The sequence below is a fragment of the Rousettus aegyptiacus genome, unplaced genomic scaffold, assembly GCF_014176215.1.
Source record: "Rousettus aegyptiacus isolate mRouAeg1 unplaced genomic scaffold, mRouAeg1.p scaffold_m13_p_18, whole genome shotgun sequence".
Taxonomy (NCBI): domain Eukaryota; kingdom Metazoa; phylum Chordata; class Mammalia; order Chiroptera; family Pteropodidae; genus Rousettus; species Rousettus aegyptiacus.
Window position 1 is genome coordinate 2,762,424 of NW_023416293.1, and position 14,526 is coordinate 2,776,949.

Below are 14,526 nucleotides of genomic sequence, written 5' to 3' on the forward strand. Positions count from 1 at the left end.
AAAAAAGAATGGTTCACATTTAAAATTTATGATACCACGAAGACACTCTAGAATTTTATGTTCAATGTACTGAATAGAAAGCAGCTGTTGGGCAAAGAACGATTAAATGACTTCAATGTGAGAGAATTCATCACATTTTCTTATACTTGAGAATCTGTTGTCACTTGAAAATAAAAATGAAAAGGACTATAATGTCAAAATTCTTAAAAGCAACATATAAATAAGCCCCCAAACTAGTATTCATCTAGAAAAATGTAAACTACTTATTTGTCTAAGATTTTAAAAGCTTAATTACACTATAAAGTTTTTAAAGCATTCGCTCTTATTAATATAATTAAGAGAAAATCCAAGTTGTTTCTCAAATCAATAAGTATTTTTAAACTGTTCAAGAATATTTAATATTAACAAGTATATTGGCCTAAACTCTTCATCTGGGCTTCCCAATTCACAGAATAAGCTCAAATTCTAGTAAAACAATGCACTCATCAAAAAATATTACTACATTATGATACGAATGTAAAAGTCAAAGCATAAAATATATGTAGACAAAAACATAAGAACAGGCACTTGATAATATTGTTCCAGTCAGGCAACAGTACAGTGAACTGGCCAGTTTATCGTAAAAGGAAATAAAATAGCCCAAAGCTCCAATCCATCAAACACATCAGCACTGAATGGAATGGCTGTCCGGAGAGAAACGGCAGTGTGAATAATGTCCTTATTTCCTCAACTTACCAGGGAGAAATTTTTCAGGCTTCTATTTTGTTTCTCATACTCTGTGTCTACTGTGGTCAGTCTAAAAACCTGGTGAAGTTATTACGCTTTCGAATTCCACTTAGAAAAGAGCAAGCTGGACTGTGAAAGAGACACTTCCTGTAGAAATGGTCCCAGGGACATTGTTCAGGTTTTGGAAAAGAGGAAGCCATCTGCTGAGTGGCTTCATGGCCAAAGGCCTTAAATCTGATCCCATACCACGTTTCCTATGAATTACGACTTAGCAAGGTAGATCCCACCCAATTCTAGAAATGTGTCAATGGGCCCCAAGAATTTCATGAAATTCATTAAAGAAACAAATTGGCCTTATAAGAAAAAAAAAAAAGGCAGATTTAACTCATTGCAAATGTCCTCTGCTTGACAGAAAAATCTGACACAGTGTGTGGAAATCCAGGTTTGTGACACAGAGCAAAGAGCTTACCAAAATAAGTCCTCCTCCAGTGAAAGATTGATAACAGGACCCTGATAATCTTCAAATTTTTCTAGTGCACATAACCTGATATATTATTTATAGAAATTAAACTCACAGGCAAAACTTTTAGGAAAAAGTACACAGAATGACACACCGTTTAATCCCCAAGTTTATTATTTTCCTATAAAGATAATTAGAAGTAATTAGTAACTTGGCAGCTTTTTCAGATCTGCTTTTTTAAAAACCATGAATCCTTTGATTCTTCACAGAGAACTAGAACTGATCGGAGATAAAACTACCTGAAAAGAAAGACTGACACGAACAGACTGGAAGGAAAGATTTCCAAAACGTCTGGATGCAAGACGCTGCCGTTCGCCTGCAGCAGCCGTTCAGCCCCGGTGGACCGGAGCCCCCCTCTCCTCCCTCATGTCAGAAACTGGCCAGTTCACGACACCAGCACCTGGCGGGTGGGATCAAACAGCAGAAGCGCCTGCTCTCATTTTTTTATCTGTTTATATTTTATACATTTACTCTCTCATTCTTGTCATAATGGGACATGTCTAAGGGAGTTGAGGAAGGCTTCCTAGAAAATGAAGCATTTGAGCTGAATCTTGAAGAATGCAAAAGAATCTGAAAGTTGGAAGTTACAAAATAGTCATAGGGATGTAAAGTACAGCATAGGGGATAGAGTCAATAATATTGTAATGACCATGTATAGTGCCAGGTGGGGGCTGGACTTATCGGGGCCATCGCGTTGGAAGTTATATAAATGTATAACTGCCGTGCTGTATAACTGAAACAAATATAATACTGAATGGTAAGTGTAGTTGAAAAAATTTTTAACTAATAAAAAATAATTTTTTAAAAAAAGATGAAAAAAAGAAAAGAAGAATTTACCAGGAAGAATGGGAGAAACTGCATATGCAAAGGTTGCAGGAAAGGAATCTTGACCATTCGTGGAAATGACAAATGGCAAGACTTTAGAGCACTTTAAATCCTACTCAACTAATGCTGACAACTACTAGCAAATATGTTAATGATGACACTCATTGAGAAATTATAATATTTTGTATCTGAAAACACGAAGTTGTTTTCAAAAGAACATCCAAGTCTAAACATTCCTTGTCATGTGGAGAACAACCTTCTACTGCTATAATCTACAAGATCATCTTTAACTATAGAACATGATGCCTTACTTTCACAAAATGCAAAGAACTTTTCAAGCTTTTCTTTGCTGACTTTGAGGAGGTAAAAAGTTACGAAGATCATCCAAGCCTCACTAATATGAGGAAACCATTTTCAGCATACACACAAAACATTTCTTTGCAGCAATCATCAGTACTCTAAAGAAGGGCGAGAAGCCTGCCTGACAGCCATCAGCAAACACACATGGATGTGTTCCAGGAACGGATATCCCGAATCTGATCGCATCCTTGTAATTGTTTGATTATCACAGCCAGCAGTGTTGACAAAGCAGAAGCCCACTCAATTGCTGCTGATGATGATTATTTGAAGCTCAACTTCCTCTGTTGAAACAGAGCAACATAGAAGCCTTAGGAGTCAGAGGAGCACAATGATTTCTACCTTCTTGCTGCTACATTTATACACACACATGCTCACACACGAGCATGCATACACACACACACACACACACACACACACACACAGCAGCAGCAGCAGCAGCTATAACCAGACCTTGCTGACTTGTCACTTCTTGTGTGTTCTCACATACATGGGCAGCTTTACAAATTAGCTAAAAAATACCTTACCCTGTCAAAAATTATTCCCTATGCAGCACATGTTCCCGGCTTGCCTACATTTACTACTACTGTCATAGCAACAATACTTCAGATATCATCAAGCTTAGGAAGTTTGAAGAAAAATGCATTGACAATGCAATTATAGGAAGGAGTAAAAACATAATACAAATGACAATACAACCATATAAAGGAGTAAAATGTAAAGGAGTCAAAGTATACACTGGTTGAATATCTTCAACTTCCTGGTCACTATGCCAAGTGCTAGGGGAACAGTTATATCCCTCAAGCTATTTACATTCTCTCTGAGCAGCCATCCGGCTCCAGGAAAGTAGCATGGGATGAGGCTGGCAGAGTCCTCAAATGCCATATTTTAAAGCCTTGATTTTACACAATAGGCAGTAGCAGTCAACAGACATCTTTATGCAGGGGATCGAAACGATCAGATCTGCTTTTAACTATAGATATCATGAGTGCCAGTACATAAAAATAGAAGTGCAGGGAAAGAGCGAGAAGCAAAGAGATTAGTTAGAGCCACTTAGGCAAGATAAAAAGGGCCTGAATTAGATCAGTGGCAAAAAATATAAAAAGAAAAGAACAAAGTTAAGAGATGTTTCAAAAGCAGTAGAAGGAGGGCAGAGAAGGAGAGCAAGGGAGGAGGCACAGGCTCCCCTGAGGGCTCTGGGGTGGCTGGAAGAAGGGAGAGGAATAGTGGAGAAGCAGCACATCTTGCTGCAGAAAACATGGGGCTTAAGTACTGTTCACAGTGAATGTGAAGTTAAAACGGGTCATGCCAGTGACGATGTTTACTAGTAAGGAGAAAATAAGGGATTAGAAATCAGAAGAAAGAACAAGGCTGGAGATGAAGCTCAGCAGACAGGCAGGCACGTCAAGTCATAGTAGTGGAACACTGTCATTCGCCAGGTTAAAAAACAAACAAACAAACAAAAACCACAAATGATCATTTTTAAATAAAATGGTGATAAAGGTAGAAGGAGTATCAGGAGCAGGTAATGCCAAAGAAACAGATTTCTACAATTAAGGTCTGTATGCTTGAGGTTTAAGTGAGTACTGTTCCATGGAATCTTGGACAAACGGAAAACAAGAAAACAAAAGACTTCTGAGGTGCCAAAACAATATACCAATTTCTGCTCTAAAACTGAAACACCAAGAGTCCCTGGAAGGTTGTGAAGGATAAAACAGGTCCCAGGACATCAACCAGCAAGCCACACAGGCATCCACAATGCTGAGCTGGTTGGCTCTGCTATTTCAACAAAATGCTGCCACCCATGGGGATATGTATGATAGGCAAGAAAGTGCAATAATAGGTATTTTTAATACTGATCCTAATTCAGCTGATCCTAATGAAACAGCTCTGCATTAACAGTACCTTGATAAATTTTTCCTAAAAGCATTAAAACTAAAACCAAATATTAACTAAACTTGAAATAGGGCTCACAATTGCCAAGTCTGGTCACACGAAGTCTTAATACTTTAATGTTACTTGACAAGTATTTGTTCAACAATAATATTTCTAAATTATTTGCCTATGCCATTAATATCACTATACATATTTTAAGGTCAAATAAATACCCTTAAAAGAAAAAGAGGTGCCAAAGAGGATTTTTTTTCTGTATTGCATATCGATAAAAGATGAATGCCAGTATCTAAGACCCATTGGCTCCCTGGTTCAGGATGGGACCAAAAAACATGGAGAATATAAGACATATCCACATACTGTCAAATATAGTTCTGTTTATAACTGAGTTATCTTTAGGGAGGGTCTACAGCTGGTTTAGAAAACCACAATCATTTAAACAGCCATGCCGAATCTCTGAGATGGAAACTCATCATTATAGAGACAATCTAATCTAGTTTCAGAGTCTGATAAGAGTAATCCTATGGTGTGACTCATTCTTAATTTCCTGACTTTATACTGATAATCTTCAATATAAGAAATAGAGTGGGATGTGGGAAATGGGGAGGTATTGGCCAAAGGGTACATACTTCCAGCTATAAGATGAGTAAGCTCTGGGAATCTATTGGACAGTATGGTGATTACAGCTAATAACACTATTTTTTATATATTTAATAAAAGTTGCTAAGTGAGTAGATCTTAAACATTCTCATCACAAAAAAGAAATGGTAATTATGTGATGTGATGGAAGTGCTAGCTAACCCTACAATTGAAATCATTTTGTAATATGTATCAAATCATAACATTGTACATGTTAAACTTATATGTCATATGTCAAGTACATCTCAGTAAAGCTGGAGAAATATATGAGAAATAGATATTGCTGACACTTGTTCATAATGTTAAGTTCTGTTTACTGTATCACATTTTTTACTTCAGCTTAGAAGCTAGTTTTTGAAGGCCTGCACATCAACTAGCAGGAAGAGTATTAGAATGAGCTCGAAAGACCTAAACTGTAGCATTTTTCTTGTCACTAGGTGACTACATAACCTTCTCTGAGCTTTAACTGATTTATCATGGGAAAAGGAAGAGGACAGGTAGCAGGAAGGCTATGGAACTAAACAGTTTCTGTGATCTTTTCAGCCCTAAAATTGTATGGTTCTTCTCTGCTTAAGGAAAGAATTGGATAACGCAACTCCTAGTCTCACAAAGTTTCACAATCTGAGTGGGAGCACAGAAAATGAAGATGTAACTAATAAAAATAGAGAATATTCACGGTTGCCAAATGATTGGCATAGAAAATACCAGTGACTATCGATTTTACAAGGAAAGATCAATCCTAGCTAGGTGGATTTCACCAAAGGTTTGAGCTGAAACTTTAAGAATAGTCAGGTCTTAGAGAGAATGGGGGAAGATACACTATGAACTTCCATGATGTACCATAAAGACCATAAACTCCAAGTGCACTTTATCATCTACCCCTACTTTATACTTATGGAGATAATTCCTCCTGAATGAAATTCTTCCAGGGACAAGTAGCTCCAAGCTATACCAACACTGCCTTATACATTACTGAACCGCTCTACTGATAAAGTTCTTCCAAATCCTGAGCCATAGTCAATCTGCCTAATATGACATGGCTGTCCTTCCTTCATCATGCTTTATAAATAAATACTTACCTAAATATGTCTCTTAAAATATGTAACGTTCGTACTGAAAACAGACATTTTAATGAAAACTGATGCTTGCAGATAGTATTGAGGCTGTTTTCTCTCTTGGGCAGGACACAGTTTTTCATCTGGCCTAGATAAGCCATCCTCAAATTCACCTACTTACTTTTGTAATATACCAAATTATCTTATTTTCCATATCAAATAGCAATGTCTCATTTCTATCATCAAAAATATCACTACGTTTCTGCCTTTTATAAGTTTAACAGGACGATTAATCACAACACTTTACTACTGTTAATATTATACCCCTAAAACATTTTTTCTCTTGTGATAAGTCCTCCTCATTTATAATAGAAATAGTTGAATGACAATGTAACATCTGAGGGTAATATCCATTACCTAAGAAAAAGGTCTGAAGAATAAAATAAAAACTTCCTAAACCTGAGTTATACAACCAAAATAATTCTACTAGGAAATTGTACCTTTACATTTAATTTTAAGGTAAAATAACAATATATAACACCTGTAGTTTAAAAATAAACTAAGAAAGATAATTTATGTAAAACAATAATGTATAGTTTTTCTATTTAACTATTTTTAAATTTATTGAATTAAATTTTCTTGGAGTAAAAAAGACAACACAAAACAATTATTTTATATATATTGTGCTTAGAAATGCAATTGGCAATATAAAATTATAGAATTAATGGTTTGATAGAAAGTAATAGGTAAAATGTTTTTCTAACTAGATAATTTTCTAATGGAATATTCTGTTTGCTACTGAGCACAAAAACGCTTCTGGCTTACAAGAATAATTAAAAGGTTGGCAAGCAATGGCCCTCCGGCCGAATCTGACCCATCACCTGTCTTTGGACAGCCTGCTAGCTAAGAATGTTTTTTTTTTTTTTTCCTATGTTTTTAAAGAGTTGGGGGAAAAGTTTTTTTAAAAAAATTAAGGATAAGTGAAATTACATGAAAATCGATGTTCAATGTCTATAGAAAAGTTTTATTAGAATACGGCCATGCCCGTTCACTCATGAATTAAGAATACGGCCATGCCTGTTCACTCGTATATCATCCACGGAGGCTTTCGGCCTTAATGGCAGCGTTAAGGAGCTGCCACAGAGACCACTGTGCACTACAAATCACCATGACACGGAAATAATTCAGTTTTGCCTCTTGGCCTACGAAGCCTAAAATATTGACTATGTGGGCTTTTACAGAAAAGGTCTGCTGAACTCTGTAATAATTAATATAATGATACATCATTTCCTGAAGAATTTCAAAAAATGGCAGCCTCTGTGATTCTGAGCTATAAACTAATTTAATGAAGTTCTTGAATTTTACCATAATAAAGATTTCTTTTTACCTAGTATTACATTTACAGTAATGTATTAATTTTTAAGTGTACTTAACAAAGTATACTCCATATAACTGAAAAGAGACTGTTTTCATGCATTCTTTCATTCAGTTAACAGTTAAACATCTACTGTACACCATGAAGATTGCTAAGGATTCAAAAAAATAAAATAAAATAAAATGTAGTTCCTGGCTCTAAGAAAGTAACACTCTAGTAGAGAGACACAGTAATCTCGTAGACGTTTTAGTCACAAAAAGGAAAGCCAAAACAACTAAAGTAACTTCTACCATTTCACAATGACATATTATCATTTTAAAAATATCTCCTCTATCTGAATTAATGGCAAGTTAGACACTCAAACAGATAAGGCAATGAGGCTTGGCGAACATGCTTATCCATCAATAGTTTTAATCAAAACATTAGCCTTACATAAGTAATTAACCTTGACCAACATAGGTACAAATAAAACTGCTGATTAAGAATTTACTAATTATCCTTCCCTACTTTAGAAGTTAGCTGGCATCTGGTCTTTAACTATGATAAACATATATTAACTCATCATAGGTTATTTACACACAAGTAAAGAGAAATATTAACTAAATGGCTAAAAATGAAAAACATAATAAATAAATATAATCATTAAAAACATATGAGTTGTTTAGAAAGTCCAAGTGTCCTACAAATGTCACTTTACATAGAAGAGCATTTGTGAGTATAATTGTCTCTTGAATCTACTCAGAGATTCAATCTATTATAATAAAGAAAAACATATAAATCATAAATGCATCAGCATTTCATAATTAGAATGCCAGGATCTGCATGCAGTTAAGTATCCTGGCTGTTTGCCTGCTTTACTTAAAACCAAAAGAGAAGTATAATCCCAATAACCAAGTCTTCTAGCAGCTGTTCTGAGCAGACAGCCGAGATGCTCACCTACCAGCTACCTCCAAATAAATAGATACATGCACCCTGGTGACTGGAGGTTAGCAATCCTGGTGAGTCTGCTCGCTTTTAGTACTAAATATTTAATGGCATATTTTTCCTTAATGGAAGCCAGGCACATCTAATCAGTCACTAGGATCATTTAGTAATGCCGTGAAAGTTATCATACTGCCATTTCACATCAAATTTGTAATTAGATAATTCATCACTTTATTAATTCAAAAGATTGCTTTCTTTTCTATTTTATAGCATGCTACAGTGGTGAAACCCAACTGAGCTGATCAACAAAAAAGCTCTAAAATTTGGTCCTATATGAATTTGAGACCCTCCAGTGGCAAACACACACCCCGACCTTTCAAAACAAGAGGTAACAGTCGTCCCACAAATTAGCCTACCAGCGACACTGACAAAATAAAGCACCTGCATATTCAGAATGAGAGGACCAACAGAACTGAAAATGTAAGATTAGAAACTGAATATATCATGAACAACTTTGTTTCTGCTTTTTACTGAGGTACACCATTCATTCTTCAGCAAATAAAAAGAACAAAAAAAAAAGAGTTATTTTGAAAGATCAGGGGTTATTAATTCTTCCTCTATGCTGATTTATACACTCTATTAAAATTATGAGGTTAGAGCAGAATATCACATAGATTATTTATTAACACCCTAATTTAACGCCATGCCAGCCAAATGCAAGTATGTAATCTTGAATATAATATCATTATTGTTTTTTGTCTTATTTCTAAAATATCACAAGCAAAAAATATTAAATAACTCTTCTTTTTTCTCATATTATGAATTAGCAAGATTATTTTAACGCATTCTCCATTGTTTCTCTAAAAAAAAGGAATTCTCCTCAAATAAAAAAAAATTTATTTAGAATGAAATGGAACATAAAACAAGCTCAAAACCAGCTTTACTGATATTAAGTTTAGGTTCTTAATAACTATTTGTACTGTGATTTGTCACAGTACAAAAAAAAACACTTTCTAAAATCCTCACTTTCAAAAAAATAAAAAAATAAAAAATAAAATCCTCTCTTTCGAATTTATAGAATCACAGTGCACATTGCAAAACCAGCTGTCACTAATAGCATTAAAAACCAGAGTTTGTAAAGGCAAGTTCTGGAGGTCACATATGTGTCCTAAAGAATAAAAATAACATGCTACCAGAATTATTATTCTGTTTAAAAAGAAAGAGGAGGAAACATCTTCTCAAATAGATGTGGAATTTCTAATCAAAAAGTTCTGTAGCAGTTGCACAATTTTATGAAGTTAAAAAGTTCTTTGCAGAGCTCAGGAAACACCAACAATTACATGTTTTGTGGTCAAGAAGGTCACTTTCTTTCTTGCTGCTTCCAATTTACTGTCTGCTTTTGAAATGTTGTATGCAGCTAGTCCATTTTCTACTTCATCGTTCTGATCATATCACAGTTCTAATCAGTCTACCCTACCAAATGCATTTTTAGAAAAGGAAGTTATAAATCCAGAAAAAAAATTCAGCATATTTTTCTAGAACCCTCTATAAAAATCTATTCTGTACATAAGAAAATAAGCTCAAAACCAGGTCTACTGATATTAAGTTTAGGTTATTAATAACTATTACCAATAATTACCAATGTATGTTTTGAGGGATTGATTGAGCAATCCTATACATTCCATTCCATTTCAGTGAATTATAATATAGCAATTAAAGAACTCATAATTTAATTTCATCCTTTCAAGATGTGTGTGTGAGAAACATTTCATTCATCACAAGCAGCTTACTTTTACATTTCTTTCATGATACCCGAAGGAACTACTCTGAAATCATGGAGTTCTTATGATTTCTGTCCACAAGAGCTATGGGCTGAAACCAAGTCAGTTACTAGGGGAAAAGTACTATTTCCTGTTGGCAGAATTTCTTCTCAACAAGGTAGGTAATATTCAGCATCTCAAGAGACACCAGCGCTAAGTGCAACTATGAGCAACCATCTGAGACTCTGGTTTACAGTCAGTCGCAGATTGCATTCTTGGCTATATGACAGCACAGGGAAGCATAAAACACTGAAGTCCATATTCAAAAATGACTAAAGCTGGGAGATGAGGGCAGCAATGGCAGAAATTAATGTCTCAGACACTCTAAGTACTATAGAGGTCACCTTAATTTTATCTGTGAAGTTGATATTATTATTGTTGTTGTTATTATTATTTTATTATTATTATTATTATTATTTTCATTTACCAATGAGAAAATTGAGGTTGAGAGAATTTCATATAGTTGTCTGAGAAAGCAATGCAAACATCACACTATTCGACATGCCATTTAAATTTTTCCTCTAATTCTTATTTTCTCAACTTTTAAAGTTTATCTTTATTATTATTCATATACGTATATAACTCTATACTTGTGGTAAATGTTTAGAATTCAATCGGTAGATTGAAGCATTGCGGTTGTCATGCCAAGATAAATCCATTCCAAGACCCACCTGGAAATTTTGTTGAAGATAGAAATGAAAGGAAAACAGTGTGGGGTGAGCAGGGGGAGGGACTATGGAGATGGAGACATCTCTAAACAATCCGACAAAGAGCCAGCAGAGAAGCTCCAGCCTCTTTTCCTCATGACATATAAATAATTGCACGTCTCCCGTGTCTTCACTAACATGTGTCCCCAGCGCGTCTCCCACCCTTTGGGCACCTTCACTACTGTCGGTGGCAGCCATCATTTTTCTCATACCTCATACTTTTATTTCCATTCAGTCACACACCCTGAGTAACATACAATCTACGTTAAAAAACCAAACGAACTGCTATGCAAAAAAAGCTGCAGGCAAATCACTCCAATCTCTCCATCCAATGCCCTCACTGTGCGCCCCCCATCTGCAGAAAATCTGGAGGTGCCATAACCCTCAACCTTCACAAATTTTCTATTACTAAAAGGCAAAACAAGCATTTTAAACATTATTGTAAGCACTAAATATAACTAAAATACACATTCCACAGGTAACAACTACCTTTTCAAAGCTTCTTCAGAGGAGGTTAACATATTTTTCTCCACTCCAGGGTTCAGAAGAGTCAGCACCCCCTCTCTACCCAGCCGCATGTCTAGATCTTTGTCTATACCTGTCTCCCACAATCATTCTCTCTTCTGAAATCCATGGCATTAATTAATTTCTGCTTCCTACTGAAGTCCTCCTTGATACCCTCCTGTAAAAAAATTTCGCCTTCTTATATCTTATGCCACTTATTTTTTTAAAAGGCAGATAACACATTCATAAATGGATAGGATATGTTTATATAGCAAACTCCTGCAATCTAAACCCCAATTGCCAATTGCTATTCAGAGGGCCAATTGCTAATACTGGAGCTAAGGAAGTGGAGGAAAAAGGAAAACACTTGAGAATATGACCCCCCAAAAATGACTACACAATCATGTCTTTGGAGTAATAGGAGAAAAGTATTTCAAGCACATTCAGTGCTGAAAACCTAGTCCAACAGGAAATACACACTATTTTCAATAGTAAACCCCAGAGTGTTCAAAATGTAAACAAAAAATTTTGAGGAATTAACATTGTCTTCTGTTAGAAAAAGCCACCAGCCCAGCAGAGAATGAAACATGCTCTCAGGATTAAGAACCGTCTCACCCCTCACTGACCCCTTTCCTATCCAGGCAGGTATGGTTCGATAAATAGGTGAATAGCCCCAAGTAAGACTTTTGAGTCACTGAGGTTTTCTGCCTTAGATAATTTTCAGATTTAGAATTAGCCACATATTTCTCCATATATCATGAGTACTTTCCACATAGTATGCTTGCAAAAAAAAAAAAATAAAATAAAAAGGTCTGCTTCATTTAAAAAGGGAATTCAGTAACAAATACCATTCAGATCACCAAAAGACAGGTTTGATAGCAAAAGACTAATTGTAAGGAATGTTTTGAAATCTGAATAAAGAAACGAACATATGTCTGAAATATCAGATAAAAAATAAGTTCAAAAATTAATGAAACCAGGTGATGGTGACATAAAGGTTCATTAAATTAGTCTCTCTATTTTTGTGTATGTTTGAAAATCCATAATAAAAAAATTAACATGTAAGCAAATTTAGAAAAGTTCTCAGAATTCCTTATGCCTTAAATGACAATGACATGAGCTAAAACATAAGCTTAGCATGTCGAGTATCTGCATAGAACCTGAATGAATATAAATGAGTGGGACCAAAGCAAAACATAAAACAAGATTTTCTTTATGGAGGCCAGGTAAAGCCAACCTCTTCAAAGCATAAAATTAAAAGTCAGTTCATTAGGTTGAGGAGAGCAGGTGAGCATGGAACTACTGACAATTTGTTCATAAAGAAGCAACAAGTGTAGGTGGTAGGTGGTAAGCTCTGTGGTGCCCATTTCTTCTCTTTGATTAATTCTATGCCAGTAAAATGCGGAGAGATAAGGATAAAATTTTCTGCCCAGTGTTCTCCACCCAGTTCCAGTGCATTTGTCATGTTCTTCATCGTCACATACTTGCAATGTTATGAGCTCAGTGGCTCCTCCCTGAGGTTTGCAGGAAACAAATTAGCTTAATTTAAGACTATGCAAAAGGAAGGAAGAGAAGGGAAGGAGGAAGGGAGAAAGTGAGAAAGAAAGAGAGAGGGAGGGTGGGAGGAAGGGAGAGCAGAAGAGGAAGGGAGTGATCTTTTTTTAAAGATAAATCTATAACCAGAAAAGTAACTACAATTTATAAGATATTAACAAAACTTTTACAAGGAAGTACAGGAGCCATAGGTTAATGTTGCTTTCCTCTGATGATTAACCTATAACTTAAGGCAGAAATTACAAATCTGCATCTGACACCTCAAAAAATTTCCAAGATGAACATGTTCTACTTCTGTAGTGATAACCGGTATGTAGAAGGATAGAGTATTACTAAAAATGTGCCAACTTCATCACATCGACAGAATGTTCTCCCTACACGACATGAAGAGAATTTCATTGTAAGATACATGAAATTAAAAATATTTTTAAAGAAATAAGAGAAATAAGATAGTAATTCACATTTTACATTGAGCAATAGAAAATATTTTTAAATATTTTTTCATAAATACTAATCACACCAATAATTAGCACTTGAACATTTTTCAACAATAGAAACAACTGTCACAGAACAGCCACAGACTTAACACTAGCTATGAAATGACAGCTATCATAAAGTGTATTATCCTTTAGTAGGTGTTATTTTTATAGTGTTTAACATCAAAAGAAACTGTGCGTTATATACATGGTACCACTACAGGTTATAATTTTCAGAAGAATATGAAATAAACATGAGAAATTTCTCAAATGTATTGTAAGTAACCACTATAATTTAATATCAATTTTAAATTTTAGTCAAACTGGATCTTAATGCTAAGATGATACTACCAGAAAATCATAAAAACATACCCTAAAGAATAAAAATACATTTGGGGAAAACAAGAATAAATCTCTAGTAAACACATTAATCACACTGTAATTCTTAGAAAATTGATTACAAAACATACCTTAAAATATTCATGGGATAAATAAGTCATTAGCTGTGCCCTTACGTATTCCAAAGTAAGTGGCAAAATCATTATTAAAATGTGATCAGTAGTTAAACAAACCCAAACACACAATATATAAGAAAGCAAGGACAAAAAACGCAGTAGTAATGTGGGCGAATCTGATCCTTTGTCCCTATCCCAGGGACATCAAGCTATATATCAAGAACCCATCAGTGCATTCTTTCTCCCTAGATTCCCTAAAAACCCTCAGAACCATTTCCCAAAAGAGCACTTCAGGTAGTTACTACCAAGAGACCACAATTGAATATTAAATTAAACCTATGTTCTATCCCTAACTTAGAATTTTAGTAGCCTGAAGCATTTAAACGGATTTTTAGGCAATTATTTTTAAATCAGAAACAGTTATATTTTCACATCATTTAGAATTCACTTAATCAAGAAATGCATTCCAGTACATTTTTCACTTCAGAAAGACAAGTTCTATTACAGAAACACCACCACGAAACTAAAAAAAAATGCAATGGCAAACTTAAATCCATTAGTTAAAAATAATGTAGTATGCTCCTTGCTTTTGAGAAAAGAAAACATACTCTTTCTTTTGAGAAAATGCTTTGAGAGCAGACAGTGAACATACACTCAGGTCATTAATAAGAATACTGATAAAACAGAAAAAGTAAC

The 14,526-nt window shown here is 34.9% G+C and overlaps 1 protein-coding gene across 2 annotated transcripts in view; it reads right to left on the reverse strand.

The window, feature by feature from the left end:
• SMYD3 (SET and MYND domain containing 3) overlaps positions 1 to 14,526 on the reverse strand; it is a 536,963-nt gene that overhangs the window by 400,871 nt on the left and 121,566 nt on the right. The gene's annotated exons all lie outside the window — the stretch shown is intronic.